This window comes from Mytilus californianus, unplaced genomic scaffold (assembly GCF_021869535.1).
Source record: "Mytilus californianus isolate M0D057914Y unplaced genomic scaffold, xbMytCali1.0.p SCAF_3, whole genome shotgun sequence".
In the NCBI taxonomy this organism is placed as follows: domain Eukaryota; kingdom Metazoa; phylum Mollusca; class Bivalvia; order Mytilida; family Mytilidae; genus Mytilus; species Mytilus californianus.
The window spans coordinates 121,948,526-121,966,579 of record NW_026262679.1 but is presented as its reverse complement, the minus strand read 5'-3'; the positions used below and the strand labels follow the sequence as shown (position 1 = coordinate 121,966,579).

General features: G+C 35.4%; 1 pseudogene; it reads left to right on the top strand.

Annotated features, from left to right (window-relative positions):
• The first annotated feature begins 1,709 nt into the window (after positions 1-1,709).
• On the top strand, positions 1,710-7,705 carry LOC127733743 (ADP-ribosylhydrolase ARH1-like; annotated as a pseudogene).
• The last annotated feature ends 10,349 nt before the right edge of the window (positions 7,706-18,054 follow it).

Genomic DNA, 18,054 nt, shown 5'->3' with positions numbered 1-18,054 from the left:
TATTATTTCTACTGCAGGTCTTCCTTCGTTGCCGTCTTGGCTTTTCAGAACCAGACAAAAAGCCGATGTACGTATATACTTTTTGGATTTTTTTCAACTTGTGCTTAAATTCAATTCAATATACCGTACAATATTAACTTTTATTTGGAGTGCTTAAATTTAATTTAATATTCAGAATGCATTTTTTCAATTTTTTTCGATTTCAGATGCATCATATCGTGTCAAATACAATTAGATTTTGATTTAAAATGTTTTTTAACTTCATTTTGAAAATTATAAACAAAATTGAAAGCTTAATGCACTAATATTGGTCTTTTCGATCTCAATAACTATCAAATATCAAATGTATATCATTTCACAATTACATTAAAAGATCCCTCTGAATAACACACATCATATTCTGAATACATTGAAACCACTGAACCATCCATAGAACAAAAGCAAGATACAGACAATAAAACCTGACCAATCAAAACTAGCTCTAAAAACAACTATGTTAAATGTTAGTAAAGACGCAGCACTTGAAGCGCAATGTATTTCTGAAATGATCATTTGATATTTGTTTATATATATAGCAAACTTTTTTCAGATAAGATAAATATTCTGTAACAAAATTATACTTTTAACCATTATTTTAAATCAATTTTAATTCATGGTTTGTGTTTTTCTACAATCTGACAATCATGATGCATTTAGAATAATGTAAATTTGAAATTTGAAATAAAAATATTGCATGTCCTTTTATTGCAAACCTATTTTCACTTACATATACACTGTTATCACCGAGATATGTCTCGCTTTTTTGTAATTTCGATAATGCAAATGTTGAAATTAAAATAGCAACACTTTAACATGTAAGTTTTGCAAATATTCAAAGTCAATAAACCATGACTGAAGGTAAATGGCTAAACAATCTCCTTGGAAATGAGATGTGCCAATACTAATACAACTGCATTCCAAATATCTTTGACTTACCACTAGTGGTTCACCATAAACTAGACCTAATCACAAACTAATACATTGCTGATGCCGCCGCCGACGCCGGAAACAGCAGACCTATGTCTCGTTTTTTGACTCCGTCAAGCGAGACAAAAACTGATAGAGCTAATCACACATATGTCTCTATAAACAATTCATATACATTGCCAATATTTTTTCAAGTCTTTCACTGTTTGCTGATTGTTCTGCCATCCTTGGTATAGTTGGAAATAAAATAGTCATTATTATTCAGCATCTACAGAAATCACCAAATTTTTATACATAATGTTTTTTAAACATTTTCTTATTGTTGAAGGACTTTTTTCCCCTCTTTTTTTTTTCTATTTTTCTGCTTCTTCAACAGGGTCATCAGAAAGAAACAATCAATTAAAAAATCTACTTCAATGTATAATACCCATCCTCACACTTCTACCAGTGAGCGTATCTTTAGTTTGAATTGGCTGCATCATCTTTCGATATGGACAGCTTCCAAAACTTCAGCATGATATCTCAAAGTCTCTACAGACATAGGTAGGAAGCCTGTAGCTGTCCTAGATCGCTAGCGAACATCTTTGCCGCCCGTCCTCGCGAGTCAGCGACAGAGGCCATCTCAACATCAATGAGAATTTTGTACTTCTGGTGTTGCTATTCACAAAGAAGCGACACAATTAGGAGGGATTAAGAGTTTAAAAATTGAACTACCCGGATAGATAATCAGTGATGAAACTGTAATGCATTTAGCAACAGCAGACGCTTACTTGGTATGTATTGCAAGATAACCCTCAGCCTGCTTGAGCTATTCATTCAACCTGATGCATCCGCAAACTGTAGTGGTGGTACGCAAGGTGTAATTCATCACGGCGTTCTAAACGTCGCATTATGCTTTTTTTCATGACTGACAGAAGCTAATTAACGTTTCATATATATAAAAGCATTGCAATTCCTGTGCTAACAGCGTCAGACTAAGTGCGGAAGATGTAACGTCGAGACAAAATGCTAAAGATCAAACATAAGAAGATGTAGTATGATTGCTAATGAAACGAACTTTAAATTAAAGACCAAAGAATATACTTTTGTCACTGTACGGCCTTCAACCATGAGATAACCCATACCGAATAATAAGCTATAAGATGTCCTGCGATAACAAAATGTAAAACGGTTCAAAAGAAAAAACAACGGCCTGATTTATACAACAATATACGAAAAGCAATTATGAAAGTCCGCAACCAACGACAACACTGGATTACAGGCTACCGGCATGGGACAGTAATATTTGGAATGTGGCGGGTTTTAAATTTTATGTGACCGCTAAACCGCATCTATAACATGGAACAATAGTACGATAACACAGCATAAAACAAACTGTAATAATAACATTTTGAGAGGGCCCGAATCCTCAAACATGCAAATCGACTCTAAGAACAACAAACTAGAGGCTCTAAAGAGCCTGTGTCGCTCACCTTGGTATATGTGCATATTAAACAAAGGACAAAGATGGATTCATGACAAAATTGTGTTTTGGTGATGGTGATGTGTTTGTAGATCTTACTTTACTGAACATTCTTGCTGCTTACAATTATCTCCATCTATAATGAACTTGGCCCAGTAGTTACAGTGGAAAATATTTCGTAAAAATTTACAAAAATTTACAAAATTTATGAAAAAATTGTAAAAAATTGACTATAAAGGGCAATAACTCCTTAAGGGGTCAATTGACAATTTTGGTCATGTTGACTTATTTGTAGATCTTACTTTGCTGTACATTATTGCTGTTTACAGTTTATCTCTATCTATAATAATATTCAAGATAATAACCAAAAGCTGCAAAATTTTCTTAAAATTACCAATTCAGGGGCAGCAACCCAACAACGTGTTGCCTGATTGGTCTGAAAATTTCAGGGCAGATAGATCTTGACCTGATAATCAGTTTTAACCTATGTCAGATTTACTCTAAATGCTTTGGTTTCAGAGATATAAGCCAAAATCTACATTTTACCCCTATGTTCTATTTTTAGCCATGTCGGCCATCTTGGTTCGCAGGCGGGGTCATCGGACACATTTTTTAAACTATATACTCTAATGATGATTGTGTAAAAGTTTGGTTAAATTTGTCTTAGTAGTTTCAGAGAAGATTTTTGTAAAAGATTACAAAAATTTACGAAAAATGGTTAAAAATTGACTTTAAAGGGCAATAACTCCTTAAGGGGTCAACTGACCATTTTGGTCAAGTTGACTTAATTGTAGATCTTACTCTGCTGAACATTATTGCTGTTTACAGTTTATCTCTATCTATAATAATATTCAAGATAATAACCAATAAAATGCTCCGCAGGGCACAGCTTGATACGACCGCAGAGGTCGAACCCTGAACAGTTGGGGCAAGTATGGACACAACATTCAAGCTTGATACAGCTCTGAATTTGGATTGTGATTAAATATTTGACACAGCATAGGTTTCTGACACAGAATGAATGTGGTCTAAGAACTTAAAAATTTTAAATTGGACATTCACCTATTATGGTCCAATTATTCCAATATCCAAAATCTAAATACATGGTTAGATTCAGCATATCAAAGAACCCCAAGAATTCAATTTTTGATGAAATCAAACAAAGTTTAATTTTGGACCCTTTTGACCTCAATGTGGACAAAGTTGATAACGGGGCCCAAAAAACTAAATACATGGTTAGATTCAGCATATCAAAGAACCCCATATATTCAATTTTTGTTGTAATCAAACAAAGTTTAATTTTGGACCCCGATTTGGACCAACTTGAAAACTAGGCCCATAATCAAAAATCTAAATACATGTTTAGATTCAGCATATCAAAGAACACTAAAAATTCAATTTTTGTTAAAATCAAACTAAGTTTAATTTTGGACCCTTTGGACCTTAATGTAGACCAATTTGAAAACGGAACCAAAAATTAAGAATCTAAATACACGGTTAGATTCGGCATATCAAAGAACCCCAATAATTCAATTTTTGATGAAATCAAACAAAGTTAAATTTTGGGCCCTTTGGACCTCAATGTGGACCAATTTAAAAACGGGGCCCAAAATCCAAAAACTTAATACACGGTTATATTCAGCATATTAAAGAACCCCAAGAATTCAAGAATAAAACCCCATTGAAATTGATCAAGAAATAAGCAATTTATAAGAAGTATCTTCTTTTGCACAATACTGTGCAATTGAATATTTCTTGCTATTGCGCAATACTGTACAATTGACAATTTCTTGCTATTGCGCAATATTGTGCTATTGGATATTTCTTGCTATTGCGCAATACTGTGCAATTGAAGATTTCTTGCTATTGCGCAATACTGTGCAATTGAAGATTTCTTGCTATTGTGCAATACTGTGCAATTGAAAATTTCTTGCTATTGCACAATACTTATTATATAAAAATTTACACATCCTGTTTGGTGTGTATCTCCTACCATATCATTATTATTTGCTTTTAAATATAAATCAGAAATAACCAACTTAAAATGGAAAATTTTAAAAGAAAAAAAAAAGGAAAAAAAGAAAAAAAAAGAAAAAAAAAATCCCCCCCCCCCAAATTTTTTGAACCCCCTTATGATTCATCACCCCCAAACTCAATCCCAGCCTTCCCTTTGTGGTATGGTACCTTGCAGTACAATTTCAGAGAGATCCATACACTTGAACACGTTATTGTCTTGAAACTAGAAAAATGCTTATTTTTGGCCCCTTTTTGGCCCCCAATTCCTAAACGTTTCAGGCAATTACCCCAGAACTCAATTCCAGCTTTCCCTTTGTGATATGAAACCTTGTAGTACAATTTCAGAAATATCCAAACACTTACACACAAGTTATTGTCATGAAACTAGAAAAATGCTTGTTTTTTGCCCCTTTTTTGGCCCCTAATTCCTAAAATTTTGAGGCAAATACCCCCAAAATCAATTACAGCCTTCCCTTTGTGATATGGAACCTTGTGGTACAATGTCAGAGAGATCCATACACTTACACACAAGTTATTGTCTGAAAGTTACAAAAATGCTTATTTTTGGCCCCTTTTTGGCCCCTAATTCCTTAACTGTTGGTACCATAACCCCCAAAATCAATCCCAACCTTCCTTTCGTGATATTGAACCTTATGGTAAAATTTCATGGAGATCCATTTACTTAAACTAAAGTTAGAGTGCAAAAACCAATGTGTCTTCGGACGACGCCGGACGACGCCGGACGACGCCAGACGACGACGACGACGACGACGCCAACGTCATACCAATATACGACCAAAAAATTTTTAATTTTTGCGGTCGTATAAAAACGACAAAATTTCATTAAAATTACCAATTCAGGGGCAGAAACCAAACAACGGCTTCCCTGATTGGTCTGAAAATTTCAGGGCAAATAGATCTTGACCTGATAAACAATTTGACCCCATGTCAGAATTGCTCTAAATGCTTTGGTTTCAGAGATATGAGCCAAAAACTGCATTTTACCCTATGTACTATTTTTTAGCCATGTCGGCCATCTTGGTTCGCGGGCGGGGTCATCGGACACATTTTTTAAACTATATACCCTAATGATGATTGTGGACAAGTTTGGTTAAATTTGTCTTAGTAGTTTCAGAGGAGAAGATTTTTGTAAAAGATTACAAAAATTTACGAAAAATGGTTAAAAATTGATTATAAAGGGCAATAACTCCTTAAGGGGTCAACTGACCATTTTGGTCAAGTTGACTTAATTGTAGATCTTACTCTGCTGAACATTATTGCTGTTTACAGTTTATCTCTATCTATAATAATATTCAAGATAATAACCAAAAACGGCAAAATTTCCTTAAAATTACCAATTCAGGGGCAGCAACCCAACAACGGGTTGTCAGATTCATCTGAAAATTTCAGGGCAGATAGATCTTGACCTGATAAACAATTTTACCCAATGTCAGATTTGCTCAAAATGCTTTGGTTTCAGAGATATAAGCCAAAATCTACATTTTACCCCTATGTTCTATTTTTAGCCATGGCGGCCATCTTGGTTGGTTGACCGGATCATCGGACACATTTTTTAAACTATATACCCCAATGATGATTGTGACCAAGTTTGGTTAAATTTGACCCAGTAGTTTCAGAGGAGAAGATTTTTGTAAAAGTTAACAGACGACGCCGGACGACGACGACGACGACGGACGACGGACGCAAAGTGATGAGAAAAGCTCACTTGGCCCTTCGGGCCAGGTGAGCTAAAAATGACAAAAAGTCAGAAGATAAAAAGTACCGATCTAGGAATACTCGCAGTTACTGAAAGCAAGCTCAAAGTCCAATATTTCAACTCCGTCACGAATAGATAAACTACATATTCCCAGGCACTGAATTCATTTCATACATTCAACAAATTTGCATCGCACATAAACGTCTATACACCTCAACTTCACCGCTCTACAGAGGTGATGATTTTACTCCAGATTTACAATATGAAAAAATAGGAAATATTGGTTGTACGTCTGGAAAGTGTCACAGAGAAACCCAACGACATAAAAACCTCAAGTGAGATATAGATTTCAATATACGTTCACAAATTATAAGGAATGCAGCATTTAATACCTAATTCCTTCACTTTATATATGCTAGTGTTATTTTGGGGATATTAATGGGAAACTGGTGAAGAAATTATCCCTATTCAAAATTTAAAATGCAAGGACGTTATTAATTGTAATTTCACAAGACAAACTGTTTTGATTAGTTTCTGAAAACAAATAACTATGGAAAAAATATCATTTTAAGTTATCATTTACCCCGGATAACAAGTTAAAAAAGTTACCTCTTTTGTTGGTAAGCACTGATATGTGTTGAATAACTTTAAATACCTTAATTAGATTTATGTTTTTATCTGTTTTTGATTTATATTTAGGCAACTGTTGACACAAAAGATAAAGAACAGCTCTATAGAACCGTCGCAGAAAAATTAATAGCGGCCATGGACGATATGGAATACAGAGCTCCTGGTTCCACAACCTTGGGAGGGGTTCGGAAATTAAAACCAGATGAAAAGAAAGGTTATCAAACTCCTTTCAATCCGCATGGGGCTTCTTGTGGGGCAGCGATGAGGGCAATGCGCGCATCGGCCTACGATACCCAAAACCCGAAGATCTATTAGACTTGATAGCAGATGGAATTGAGATTTCACGCATGACACATCATCATCCAACAGGATTTGTAGGAAGTTTGACAGCATCATTGTTTACTTCCTATGCTATTCAAGGCAAATAAATAAAGCAGTGGGGAGCGGGCTTGATTGAAACTTTATCATTGGCTCGTAGTTATGTACAGGAAAGTGGACATGCTGTTGAAGAAAACATGGGGTCATGGGGTATTTCGAAACATCTTGGACTAAGTATCTAAGAGAAAGAAATATTTTGTCTGGTAAAGCTACTTTTCCAGAAAATTATGATGTCGAAGTTCGTGATAAATTTTACTGGTCTGTAAGCCTTTCTGGATGGGGTGGAGCTAGCGGGCATGATGCTCCAATGATTGCGTACGATGCTTTGTTAGGTTCAGGTGATGACTGGATTGAACTCTGTAAGAGAGGGTGGTGACAATGATAGCACGGGTGTAATGGCAGGTTGTTGGTTCGGAGCGAAATATGGATTTTTAGGTGTTCCGAGTAACCATTACGATAACCTGGAATATGATAAACGACTTGAAAATGTGGGAATACAACTTCTTCAAGCAAGTCAAAACAAAAGACAACATTAGTTTTGTTGATAGAAATTATTATGTTGATCATAATAATTAAAGGTTTTAAAACAACAAACTAGTGTTTAATTTCATTGCATTCACAGTTCGAGATTTGTTTTAATATATGTATATAAAGCTAAAGATAATGATATTTTATTTTCCAAATTAGTACATATTGTAAGTGTATTCAGTAAAGGATATTATAAGTTACATAGTGTGCGAGTGACCTAATACGATATATGGGCGTTTTTTTTTTTTAAATGTCCACTTCCTCTGTCCAGGGCTTAAACTGTGATAAAATCATATATATTTTTATTTCTTTTTGTCTCAGTCTATAGATTGTACAACGACAACACTTTTTGTCTGCTTTGTTGTAAGGACTCTCTGAAAATATCAGACCAAAGGGCTCAAAAAACAGCAAAAACGCTGCACATTTGAAAGTTTATTAAATTTTCAAAATTTCATACAATTTACCAATCTTTTTGTGCCTTTTTCAATATTTTGTCATAGAGCTACATTTGAACATTACAAAAAGTATTCAAATATTTGTATAAGTTCAAATAGATTTGTGGCGTCCATGATAAATATCCACTTTGCAACGAAAACAAACAATTGGCAAAATTATATCAAATTGTAGTCGTTCCTTTTACTTGCCACTAATACAAATTTATTTAGTAAAATAGCGGTCATCTATGGATGCTGATGATCTAGTTCGTCTGCATTGAATCAATTGGCAAGTCCTATTGGTAGCGTACTTTTTTACTTGTCCACTTTGCAACGTCTTTTTTTAAGAAATGTTGACCTCAAATCATAAAAAAACGTGGTTTGTGAAATAAAATGTATTATCTAAGACAATAATCATAAAAACATGTATCTGGGGACACCGCGTGTAACAACAATGGCTGCTAACATGTAAATACGTCCACTGCGCAACGGTCCAGTCCACTACCCAACATTTCATTGCGAAGTGGACACAATCCGTTGCGAAGTGGACACAGATTGTTTCATACTGGACATATATCGCTACGCAGTGGACATTTGTGAATATTTAAAAAACAGCTTGTAATATTTTCTAGTAGTTAAAATTGCAAATCAAATAGTTAAACCGTATGAAATCATTTATTTTGTCAGAATTTTGAAGAATAAATACCTTTAAATTCTAATTTGTTAGCATGGTAGAGCCTTCAAAAAATCGTTGCGAAGTGGACATCTTAATGCACCATGTTCACCTTTACAGACTTATTGTCAAACTTTCCGTTCAGTTTAAGGTTACATATTTTGTATTTAGTTTATATTGATGTTAAAGTATTGACATGCACAATTAAATCACTTATTTCTCAACATTTTTTTTCATTTTCCAATGGTCAAAAATTGACATTTTTTGAAAAAGGCCCATATATATGGGGTCAGTAAATTCCATATGGGGTGAGAGCGAAGCTCAAAGCTCGACCCCCATATGGAATTTACTGACCCCATATATATCGTATTAGGTCACTAGCACACTGTGTAACGAATTTATCTTACCGACTATCTTAACATGTGGCATTTAGACTAGTGGCCTATCAAAGTGTTGCCTGGGATCCTGGCCAACTGCTTGACAGTAGACGAAGTATTCGATTGGGTCAGGATGCCAGGCTAATCAAAGTGATCATGCAAGTCCTCAATATTAAGAACCTACTTCCATTGGTCCGGCTATACAAAAACAAATGCCAACAATAACAACTTGTTAGCTTTTCATGTGTTTTCTTCTGCATTTATTTCTATCGTTCATCATCAATTTCTTTGTCTGTTGAAACCTTTCAGATTTTTCCTCAACACCGTGTTGTTTATACAAAGGGACGTAACACCACTACTAACCGTGTATTGAAATAAATCACGCCTACTAACCCCATATGAAATATACACGGTCTCCACGTGGTTGTTTTAACCAATCATATTCCTAGAAATGTATAGGAGGTAAGATAAAAGCCGATAAGAGTCAATTCAATCACAATCACATCCACGGCGCAGTCATTACAACTGAAAGGACGTGCTGGGTCAGCTCCTCTCATGGCTCCTCTTTACCTGCTATCTACAATGTTGGTTTACTGATAGATGGATCAACGACCTACTACTATCGATGACAGAAACCAATCCAACGCTGTACAGTACGTTCATAAACTTGTTGTTTTGCGTATATACCCGCGTTAGCATATGGTCCGTAACACCCATTATTGGGGACAAAGTATGCCGACTGACGTCCGAGGATCTGTATCGTAGGTGTTGGATAATGGACCGCCATTTCACTGTCTACTTACGACCGGTTTGGTCCTGATAAAGCTTTCTGTCATCGTTATTACTATGTCCGAGGCCCATCGACCAGTACTTCATGATCATAATGATCGTAGTTAGCGGGCTGCCAAGCTGACCATGGAAGTATTATATTGACAATATAATACTTCCATGAGCTGACCAACCTGGCCCTGAAAGCAGCCGTTGTGAAGGAAGTAGACTGCAACCAAACAACAGTAAAAAACCATATCAATCCAGCAAAACCAAAATGGCCGCCTTGTTCCAGCTTGACAACAACAAAAACATTTAAATGCTCACCAAACGCCTTTGGGCACCGAGCCGACCGTGCGAGGGCCGTAAAGCCAGTCAAGGTCGTTAAACACTTCCATCATCATCTGTAAAATGTTGTCCAATATTTTACAGAATAAACTGTTAGAGGCTTATATCTTACTCAAAACATTGTTTAACATGTCAAAAAAGGTGAAAACAAATACAAACTTTTGTTAATATTTATTTTCATCAAGTGTGTAAATTGTTTCGTGGATAAACTTTATTAATATTATCCCACATGTTGACCCTTTAAGGTCAATGTGGACCCTCTGGCTAAAATAGCTCCGTTTTCACCTCAAAATTTACTCTGAGTACAGACAAACTTGTGTATCTGGAAAAGTTTTAAGGCATAGCATGCCCTAGATAAATAAAATTCGAATGCAAAGTAGAAACACTTCATGCACCTTTGTTAAACTAAGTCCCCCGTTGGCAGCTATTTTGGTTGATGGATTTGCTACAAAGTAACAACACTTGGTCAGCACCTCATAAGGAACATTAATGCCATGTTTGGTTTAATTCCATTCAGTGGTTCTTCAAAAGAAGACTTTTGTATGTATTTCACATAGGGTCCTTTGTTAAACTAAGTTCCCCTCTGGCAGCCATCTTGGATGATTGATTGGTTACAAAGTAACAACACTTGGTCAGCACCTCATAAGGAACATTCATGTCATGTTTTGTTTCATTCCATTCAGTGGTTCTGTAAGACATTTGTATGTATTGTCCATAGGGTCCAATGTTAAACTAAGTCCCCCGCTGGCGGCCATCTTGGATGATTGATCGCCTACAAAGTTACAACACTTGGTCAGCATCTCATAAGGAACATTTATGCCATGTTTTATTTCATTCCATAAAGTGGTTTTCTAAAAGAAGACATTTGTATGTATTTCCCATAGGGTCCAATGTTAAACTAAGTCCCCCTCTGGCGGCCGTCTTGGATGATAAATCGGCTTCAAAGTAACAATACTTGGTCAGCACCTCATAAGGAACATTCATGCCATGTTTGATTTCATTCTATTCAGTGGTTCTCTAAAAGAAGACATTTGTATGTATTGTCCATATGGTCCTATGTTAAACGAAGTCCCCCGCTGGCGGCCATCTTGTATGATGGATCGGCTACAAAGTAACAACACTTGGTCAGCACCTCATAAGGAACATTCATGCCATGTTTGGTTTCATTCCATTCAGTGGTTCTCTAGAAGAAGTTCAAAATGTAAAAAGTTAACGATGACGGACGACGGACGCCAAGTGATGAGAAAAGCTCACTTGGCCCTTTTGGTCAGGTGAGCTAAAAAGTACACTGCAAAATCCAGTTCAGTTTTTAATTTTCTAAAACATAAAAGGCATTCGATTTTTTTTTAATCTAGGGCATGCTATGCCTTAAAACTTTTCCAGATACACAGGTTTGTCTGTACTCGGAGTAAATTTTGAGGTGAAAATGCAGCCATATTAGCCAAAAGGTCCACTTTGGCTAAAATGACTGTGTTTTCACCTCAAAATTTACTCCGAGTACAGACGAATCTATGTATCTGGAAAATTTTTAAGGCATAGCATGCCCTAGATAAATAAAATTCAAATATATTTTATGTGTTAGAAAATTAAAACTGAACAGGATTTTGCCTAGAACTTTTTTTCATTCCTCCAGAAGGTGCCAAAATAAACTAAGTTGTGAAAGAGGCTTGAGAACTTCCCCACAGGTAATAATTGAAGTGAACTGTATCGATTGACATTGACAATAGATGGACAATAGAGACCTGACAATAATTGGTGATTTAAACTGTGTACCTGAGTTGACCATATCAAGTGAAACTCAACTGCTTGTTAATTTTATCATCTTCTGCAGGGACGAAAAAAAGTGCACTGCAAAATCCAGTTAAGTTTTAAATTTTCTAAAACATAAAATGCATTTGAATTTTATTTATCTAGGGCATGCTATGCCTTAAAACTTTTCCAGATGCACAGGTTTGTCTGTACTCAGAGTAAATTTTGAGGTGAAAACGTAGCCATTTTAGCCAACGGGTCCACATGAACCTTAATGCAAATAATGAAGAAAGTGTTGTCGTATATAGTAACTGTGTAATTCAAACTTTGGATTAAAATCAAATATGTATTCAGCTATATCCGATTTCAGTGCGGACAACGAAGAGGATATAGTTGTAGCAACCAGTGGCGTAGCTAGGCCATTTTTACGTATACGCCCGAACCTCGGCGTGGGTCTGGGGGCCCAGCGGGTCCAGGGCAGAGGACATCCCAGTAAGGTAGGAAAACCCCTAAAGCTCACGCGTTATCAAGAAAGAGGTACCGTTTCTATTATTAAAAACTCATCAATAGCAACAACTTTACGACAAAAGAGATAAGTTCAGCTTCCCAATTGTGAAATTTCCATTTCTATGTAGCAACATACCAACAGCAACTGCATATGGAGTATATATCTCCCAGCTGATACGATATTCCAGAGCTTGCATTTCCTATCGTGATTTCCTTGATATAGGGTTGCTGCTTACAAGGAAGCTATTGAACCAAGAGTTCCTAATGGTGAAGTTGAAATCGTTTTCATTCAAAAATATTTACGGCCGTCATCACGAGTTGGTTGACCGTTATGGAATAAAATTTTGAATGGAAACGGAGAATGCGTCAAAGAGACAACAACCCGACCAAAGAGCAGAAAACATCCCAAGGCCACCAATGGGTCTTCAACACAGCGAGAAAATCCCGGACCCGGAGGTGGGCTTCTGTTTCATAAGTGACGACGGATATGTTCCAATTTGCTGTAACCACAATCCCGTCCTCTTTTCCTCGAATGTGACATACCGAATTAGAATTATTAGCGGGTTCGTACTTACATGAGCGACACGACGGGTGACCGCAGTGGTCGAACCCTGAACAGTTGGGGCAAATTTGGACACACTATTCAAGCTTGATACTATCTAAATTTGGATTGTGATCAAATTTCTGACATAATATAGGTTTCTGAAATAAATGTGGTCAAAGATCTTACAAGTCTAATGCGCAATACTGTGCAATTGAAGATTTCTTCTTGAAACTTTTCAAAAATTTGAAATTTTGAAAATTTTGAAAAAAAAACCTTTAAAAAAAAATTGGAAACCCCCCTTCCCCCCAAACTTTTTGAATCCCCCTTTTAGCATTAACCATCAAACTCAATTGCAGTCTTTCCTTTGTAGTATGGAACCTTGTAGTACAATTTTAGAGAGATCCACACACTTAATCATAAGTTACTGTCTGGAAACTAGAAAAATGCTTTTTTTAACCATAAAAGCCCATTTAAATACATCATAAAAGTATTAAAATAGAAAATGACATCATAGTCATGGCTAAAATTAAAATTCCTTCATCAGCAACTTTTAATAGTAATATCTAAAAATAAAATTCCTTCATCAGCATTTAAAAGTAACTTCTAAAAATAAATTGACAGCTAGGACTTTGCACCCATAAAAACCCTTTTAAATACATCATAAAAGTGTAAAAATAGAAAATGACACCATAATCATGCCTAAAATCAAAACACTTTCATCAGCAACATTAAATAGTAATATCTAAAAATAAAATTCCTTCATATACACAATCATGGCTAAAATTAAATAATTTTTAAAATAGAAAATGACATCATAATCATGCTCAAATTAAAAAGCCTCCATCAGCAACATGAGATAGTAATATCTAAAAATAAAATTCCTTTGCATACATAATCATGGCTATAATTAAATTACCTTTATTAAACATTTTTTAAATAGTAACTTCTAAAAATAAATTGACAGCTAATCACCTGAAGACAATACATTTCTTTATAAATAATTTACAAGCAGTGTAAGGGAGGTAATTTGACAATGTGTTTGAATTACCTCCCTTACACTGCGTTAAAATTATGTTTTGTACTTAAGTAATTGTCCATTAACCTGGAAACCTTTGTTTTCCCCCTTATTTGCCCCTAATTCCTAAACAGTTTGAGCCATAACCCCCCAAAGCAAATTCTTATCATCCCTTTGTGATATGGTAACTTGTGGTATAATTTCAGAGAGATCCATACACCATTTCACAAGTCATTGTCTGGAAACTAGAATAATGCGTATTTGGGCCCCATTTTGGCCCCTAATTCCTGAACTGTTAGGACCATAAACCCCAAAATCAATCCCAACCTTCCTGTTGTGGTCATATATAAACCTTATGGTAGAAATTCATAGAAATCCATACACTTAAACAAAAGTTATTGTCCGGAAACCAATGTGTCTTCGGACGACGACGACGTGATACCAATATACGAACGCAAAATTTTTGCGGTCGTATAAAAACCGAGTAGAATTCACAGTAGATACAGACTTTGACATAAAATGAACAAATATGTCATTTTCTATAACATAAAATGCATTTGAATTTTATTTATCTAGGGCATGCTATGTCTTAAAACATTTCCAGATACATAGGTTTGTCTGTACTCGGAGTAAATTTTGAGGTGAAAACACAGCCATTTTAGCCAAAGGGTCCACATGAACTATAATTATTGCATTCAATCAATTTTACCTTTGAGATCTGATCTAAAGTGAAGTGTTTGAAACTATTTATAAATACATTGGAAAGAAACAAATATAATTTGTATTTTGATGTTATTTATAAATACCCTTAAAACTTTTCCAGATGCACAGGTTTGTCTGTACTCAGAGTAAATTTTGAGGTGAAAACGTAGCCATTTTAGCCAACGGGTCCACATGAACCTTAATGCAAATAATGAAGAAAGTGTTGTCGTATATAGTAACTGTGTAATTCAAACTTTGGATTAAAATCAAATATGTATTCAGCTATATCCGATTTCAGTGCGGACAACGAAGAGGATATAGTTGTAGCAACCAGTGGCGTAGCTAGGCCATTTTTACGTATACGCCCGAACCTCGGCGTGGGTCTGGGGGCCCAGCGGGTCCAGGGCAGAGGACATCCCAGTAAGGTAGGAAAACCCCTAAAGCTCACGCGTTATCAAGAAAGAGGTACCGTTTCTATTATTAAAAACTCATCAATAGCAACAACTTTACGACAAAAGAGATAAGTTCAGCTTCCCAATTGTGAAATTTCCATTTCTATGTAGCAACATACCAGCAGCAACTGCATATGGAGTATATATCTCCCAGCTGATACGATATTCCAGAGCTTGCATTTCCTATCGTGATTTCCTTGATAGAGGGTTGCTGCTTACAAGGAAGCTATTGAACCAAGAGTTCCTAATGGTGAAGTTGAAATCGTTTTCATTCAAAAATATTTACGGCCGTCATCACGAGTTGGTTGACCGTTATGGAATAAAATTTTGAATGGAAACGGAGAATGCGTCAAAGAGACAACAACCCGACCAAAGAGCAGAAAACATCCCAAGGCCACCAATGGGTCTTCAACACAGCGAGAAAATCCCGGACCCGGAGGTGGGCTTCTGTTTCATAAGTGACGACGGATATGTTCCAATTTGCTGTAACCACAATTCCGTCCTCTTTTCCTCGAATGTGACATACCGAATTAGAATTATTAGCGGGTTCGTACTTACATGAGCGACACGACGGGTGACCGCAGTGGTCGAACCCTGAACAGTTGGGGCAAATTTGGACACACTATTCAAGCTTGGTACTATCTAAATTTGGATTGTGATCAAATTTCTGACATAATATAGGTTTCTGACACAAAATAAATGTGGTCAAAGATCTTACAAGTCTAATGCGCAATACTGTGCAATTGAAGATTTCTTCTTGAAACTTTTCAAAAATTTGAAATTTTGAAAATTTTGAAAAAAAAACCTTTAAAAAAAAATTGGAAACCCCCCTTCCCCCCAAACTTTTTGAATCCCCCTTTTAGCATTAACCATCAAACTCAATTGCAGTCTTTCCTTTGTAGTATGGAACCTTGTAGTACAATTTTAGAGAGATCCACACACTTAATCATAAGTTACTGTCTGGAAACTAGAAAAATGCTTTTTTTAACCATAAAAGCCCATTTAAATACATCATAAAAGTATTAAAATAGAAAATGACATCATAGTCATGGCTAAAATTAAAAAACCTTCATCAGCAACTTTTAATAGTAATATCTAAAAATAAAATTCCTTCATCAGCATTTAAAAGTAACTTCTAAAAATAAATTGACAGCTAGGACTTTGCACCCATAAAAACCCTTTTAAATACATCATAAAAGTGTAAAAATAGAAAATGACACCATAATCATGCCTAAAATCAAAACACTTTCATCAGCAACATTAAATAGTAATATCTAAAAATAAAATTCCTTCACATACACAATCATGGCTAAAATTAAATAATTTTTAAAATAGAAAATGACATCATAATCATGCTCAAATTAAAAAGCCTCCATCAGCAACATGAGATAGTAATATCTAAAAATAAAATTCCTTCACATACATAATCATGGCTATAATTAAATTACCTTTATTAAACATTTTTTAAATAGTAACTTCTAAAAATAAATTGACAGCTAATCACCTGAAGACAATACATTTCTTTATAAATAATTTACAAGCAGTGTAAGGGAGGTAATTTGACAATGTGTTTGAATTACCTCCCTTACACTGCTTTAAAATTATGTTTTGTACTTAAGTAATTGTCCATTAACCTGGAAACCTTTGTTTTTCCCCCTTATTTGCCCCTAATTCCTAAACAGTTTGAGCCATAACCCCCCAAAGCAAATTCTTATCATCCCTTTGTGATATGGTAACTTGTGGTATAATTTCAGAGAGATCCATACACCATTTCACAAGTCATTGTCTGGAAACTAGAATAATGCGTATTTGGGCCCCATTTTGGCCCCTAATTCCTGAACTGTTAGGACCATAAACCCCAAAATCAATCCCAACCTTCCTGTTGTGGTCATATATAAACCTTATGGTAGAAATTCATAGAAATCCATACACTTAAACAAAAGTTATTGTCCGGAAACCAATGTGTCTTCGGACGACGACGACGTGATACCAATATACGAACGCAAAATTTTTGCGGTCGTATAAAAACCGAGTAGAATTCACAGTAGATACAGACTTTGACATAAAATGAACAAATATGTCATTTTCTATAACATAAAATGCATTTGAATTTTATTTATCTAGGGCATGCTATGTCTTAAAACATTTCCAGATACATAGGTTTGTCTGTACTCGGAGTAAATTTTGAGGTGAAAACACAGCCATTTTAGCCAAAGGGTCCACATGAACTATAATTATTGCATTCAATCAATTTTACCTTTGAGATCTGATCTAAAGTGAAGTGTTTGAAACTATTTATAAATACATTGGAAAGAAACAAATATAATTTGTATTTTGATGTTATTTATAAATACCCCCCCCCCCCCCCCCCCCCCTTTTCCCAAGCAACACCAGAGGTCGATTTTTATATCCAAAGACGGACGAGGATAAATATTTTGCAAAAAGAAATACCTAAAAGAACCAAAAACAACTTACAACTAGCATCATCAACCAAGTTGATGCTAACAGAGACAACCGAAAAAACGAGAAAAATGGCCATTGAATCAGTATTAACGCTAGCTGCGTTAGAATCGGGTTTTTGTTTCAAGAAACCGTCTTGATGAGTGACGAAATTATTACATGCCGTATTGGAAGGTGACCTTACAAAATATGTTTGTGTAATTGTCATTTGTTCTTTCGTTGTAAATTTTTTTCATATGAAGAAAACAAATGTGTGAATTGATTGATTTTGTTCAGTCCTAGAACAATTATATATCATTTACCTGTAAGAATCAATAATTATGCTACC